This window comes from Nannospalax galili, unplaced genomic scaffold (genome assembly GCF_000622305.1).
Source record: "Nannospalax galili isolate Female #2095 unplaced genomic scaffold, S.galili_v1.0 scaffold1873, whole genome shotgun sequence".
Classification (NCBI taxonomy): Eukaryota; Metazoa; Chordata; class Mammalia; order Rodentia; family Spalacidae; genus Nannospalax; species Nannospalax galili.
The window spans coordinates 179,050-184,101 of record NW_008333218.1 but is presented as its reverse complement, the minus strand read 5'-3'; positions in this window follow the sequence as shown (position 1 = coordinate 184,101).

Here is a 5,052-nt window from a genome sequence, read left to right as displayed (position 1 = left end):
GACCCCCTGTAGCCCCAGCTGGCCTGGAACTCACTACGTAGACCAGGCTGGCCTTGAACTCAGAGATCCGCCTGCCTCTGCCTCCCAAGTGCAAGGATTAAAGGCGTGCACCACCACGCCCAGCTAAAAATAAAGATTTTTAAAGGATTATAACAATCACTGAAAGTCAATGAGTCAAGGAGAAAAGGACAAAGAAATGTGTATTCCTATAATTTCAGCACTTAAGCTGAGGCAGGAGGATCACTAATTCTGGGCCAGTCTGGGCTACTTAGGGAGCCCTGTCTCAATCAATAACAAAAATGAATATTAAATCACATCAACAGTGACCACCTATTTCATTATATATTATTTATAAAAAAAAAAAATAGGGGTTTTTCTGTAGTACCAATACTTAAGTAGTAAGTTGTGCAATTACCAGGTCTCCCCCACCTGAAGACTCCCTAGTCCTCCTCTGCTGACAACCCAGGAGTTATTTTCACACACATCTTTGAGGTGATATGAATCACCACATGACTTCTCAAGATTCATCTAGGTATCACAATGAAACATGTTCACCTACAATAAACCACATGTGGGCATCCATACAAATTCTGGGTTATTTTTTCCCTAAAGGCAAAAAGAAGGCAATGAACTAAATACATAATAAATAACTCAAAAATAGCTCATGAAGCTAAATGGTCAATAACCTAGTAACACTTGCTCCCTGCCTTTCCAGAGAGCTGTTACTGATGGTGTTTTACAGGAAGCAAGTGAGCCCAACCTGGTTGGCTTTCCTAAAGACATCAACCTGAGTGTTATTTATACCAGTATAACCTTTATGCAAAAATGAGAAAAAATAAATCTTTGTTTTCTGAATAGACAATTTTCAATGAACTTTTACAAGGGGTCTATCCCATGTTATTTCAGGAATAAAGACACACATGTAAACTCTATTCAGTACTTTTTCCAAAATGTTTACTGAGTGTCTACTATGTAACAGACAGTAGTTTTTCAAGTTAAAAAATCTCTAAATTCTTGCCTTAGTGTAATGAGAAAGAGAGACAAACCAATGGCTATGCTGAGTCCTGGTGACGGGTGGTGACCAGAAACGCTCTTCTGAGAAGCAGGAAGATGAGCAAGAAGCACTCTGCCGTCACAAATAATGACAACGCCCCAAGAAATGAAGTCCTAACATTTTTAAAAGTAAGAAGACCTAAAACACTTTGAGGAAGATTTGGTAAGTTTCTATCATGGTTAAGGTATCATATTCGGCTCAACATCAATCTCCTAGTCATAACATGTTAGCATACCCTTTAGATCAACTTTTTTTTTTCCCCCTTTGGTGTTTTTGAGACAGGGTCTCCCTGTAGTCACAGCTGGCCTAGATTTGCTATGAAAACCAGGTTGGCCTCAAACTCAGAGATCTGCCCACCCCTGCCTCCTGAGTGCTGGGATTAAAAGCATGTACCACCACACTGGCTATCAACTCTTATTTTTACAAATCCACAAGAACCTAGGACAGACGAAAATGGAGGCATGGATGAAAACTACTCATAAGTGCTTGCTGATAATTACAAAGTTCTCCCTTTATACAGAAGTGTAATAGTGAAAGAAAAAAACAGCCAACCAGGATGGTTCTAAACAGACTCTAATTTTCTTAAAAAGCAAATATAATCCAAGGAACCAAGTTTATCATCTTGCCAAATACAGAAACCACAGAAGTGACAGTAGTTACCACAGCTGCCTGATACCACCACTCCACAAATGACTAATGGAATTTAGAATCTGCTAACAGGTACTGAACACTGTACCATAAATACGTACACAAAAGGAAAACTCATTCTCCTCTCATAAGCACAAATAATTGTCAACTACAGAAATACACGGCTTAAAGTACAACAAATCAACCTCTGCAGTCAGTTTGTTCAGTGCTTCTTGAACATTTAATTTAATAAGGGTTAGTATAATACTTACGTGTTTTTGTTTTGTTTTGTTTTTTAGTCTCTTTTTTGAGACAGCATTTCCCTGTAGTCCCAGCTGTCCTGAACTCACTATGTACAGATCAGGCTGGCCTTGAACTCAGAGATCCACCTGCCTCTGTCTCCCGAGTGCTGGGACTACAGGTGTGTGCCACCATGTCCCGCTTCTAATATTTATGTTCATGTAGAAAAAGTAATCATTAGATGGTTAAAAAATGTTTTTTCATGCATAAACTCAGACAAAGCAGGCTGAAATTGGCCTTGGAATACTGATTTAGAGAAGCATTAAAGTTTACTCAATGATATTAAAAATATGTTAAACATAAAGCTGAACTTCAAATTGAAGAACAGAATAATTTTAATAGTATACAAAGATTCACTAGAAAACAAAAAGTGTAAGCTAGCCACCACATAATAATAAAACTAAGAAAAAAATAGTATATGAACATTTTTGAAAAAACTCATTTCAGGGGGCTGGAGAAGTGACTCAGCGGTTAAGAGCACTGGCTGTTCTTGCAGAAGACTGGGGTTCAATTCACTGTACCCACATGGCAGTTAACTGTCCCTAAGTCCAGTTCCAGGGGATCCAACACCCTCTTCTGACCTCCTTGGCCAGTGCACAACACAGGTGCACTTACACACATGCAGGCAATACACTCATAGGCATAAAATGAAAATAAAATATAAGAAAAACTCATTTCATTATGAAAAGCTTTCAATTACAACCTTGAAACTAAAAGTAGAAATGTTCAGCAATAAACAAGAAGGAAAATATAAAGTCAAATACGTAATCTTGGTGTGTTTTTTTTTTTGGGGGGGGGGTCTTTTTTAGTCAGGGTCTCCCTGTAGGCCCAGCTGGCCTGGATCTCGCAATATAGAACAGGCTGGCTTCAATCTCACAGAGATCCACCTGCCTTTGCCTCCCAAGTGATGGGACTAAAGGTATGCGCCACTACACCCCATTGTGATCTTACGTAATCTTGGTGTGTTTTTTTTGGGGGGGGGGTCTTTTTTAGTCAGGGTCTCCCTGTAGGCCCAGCTGGCCTGGATCTCGCAATATAGAACAGGCTGGCTTCAATCTCACAGAGATCCACCTGCCTTTGCCTCCCAAGTGCTGGGACTAAAGGTATGCGCCACTACACCCCATTGTAATCTTGTTTTTAACATTTTTTTTCCATTATATTTCATACCAACTCCTCACCTGCAGAATAACTGGGGGATAAAAACAACCTCCCAAAGAACAAGCCAACTTTAATAACTACTCGTATCTCTAAAACAAAAGATAAAAGTTTCAGCGAAACACTTAAAGAATAGAACCCAATTAAATAAAATATATTTGATTTGAAATTTTAATTAACTCAGTTTAAAAGACCAAAGAATTATGTTGAATTCTATTACTCAATTGAAAAGACTCTTTTCTCAACCAGACTTGAGAACTCAAAAAAACAAAAAATTCATACAAAACATGACTAGCAATATTTCACACCCAGAGTTTACCCTGCCATTAAAAAAATAAAATAAAAACAGGAGCTAATAGTCTGAAAAACAACATAATACTGAAAGTAAATTACTACCTGGCATCTTCAAAAAGATGTGTTAGCACAGCTACGAAGGCACACTTAACTATACAGTAAACCTACATACTGGAACCCAACTTATAAAATCATTACAGAAGATGAATTATGAATCAGAGTAACTTAACATAACATCAGTGTTCAAATTGGCAACCTGGACCTAATGATTTACATTAGCTTGTCAATTAAGGCTTGAGAGGAAGGGCTCTAACCAGGTCAAGCTGCTGACAGCCAGGTGAGGCAGAGAAATGGAAGGAAGCCCTCCTCCACAGGCAAAGAAGTCAAAAGGTCAAAGTCAAATTTATTTGACAAATGCAAACTGAGATTTAAGAATGACAGATTAAATTCCATGAGACTGTTCAAATCTGCCAGATATGTCTTAGTGGCCATGCATTACTGGTGCCTTAGCAAGGAGTGTTACACCTCTCATAGCAAATCACAACTAGATGCTACAGTCATTTCCTGCCCGGCACAAATCCTGAGTGTCAGGTGCTGTGGCTGAAGTCCGCCCAGCTAAAACAGAACCAAACACCCTCCAACGCGGTCTTAGGAGACTCCAGAGGCTCCGGCCTGGCCGGCTTTGTTGGCACAATCGCCCAGGCTCTTTTTTTTTTTTTCTGTAAATCCGTTCAGAACTCTGCCCGAAGCTCTGCTACAAACAACTGCCACTGCACTGCACCCGGCCAAGCCAGGCCAGGGGTGTTGTCCAGTCTGCAGGACGCCCCAATGTACACTTGCCCGGGCTCAGACGCCCCAGTACCCCACGATCACGTGCACATAACTCCCAGGGTCTGAGATCTGGGTCCACACTCTACAAAGATGCCACCAAAACAAGCTGCATGAAGACTCCTGCCCGCCCCCAAGTCCTATGGACCCCGCGGTCGGGAGTGGGCTGCGTGGGGGGCCAGGGGGCAGTCAGGTGGGGTCACGACACAGGTGGGTAGTCAGGTGGGGTCGGGGACACAGGTGGACAGTCAGGTGGGTCGGAGGCACAGGTGCATCGGCAGGTGAGGTTATAGGACACAGGTGGACAGTCAGGTGGGGTGCAGGGACACAGGTGGACAATCAGGTGGGGACCCAGGGCACAGGTGGGCAAGTATGTGGGTTCCTGGGGACACACACAGGTGGACGTGGGGGGGGTGTCCCAGGGATACAAGTAAAGTCCTGCGGGACACAGGTAGGGCTGTCAGGTGGGGTCCAGGACGCAGGTGGGCAGTTAGATAGGGTACAGGGACACACAGGTGGGCAGTCAAGTGGGGTTCCGGGGACACAGTTGGGGCTCCAGGGCACAAAAGGCACGACCAGGTGGGGTCCCGGGTGCAGGTGGGCAGCTAAGTGGGGTCCCGGGGACGCAGGTGGGCAGTTAGATGGGGTCCCGGGCACAAAGGCAAGACCAGGTGGGGTCTCGGGACGCAGATGGGATCCCGGGGACACAGGTGGAGAGGCAGGTGGGGCCCCGCGCGCAGGTGGGCGGCCCTTCGTTCCAAAGGCCCCGAGCGGCGCAGGACCCGCCGGGAACG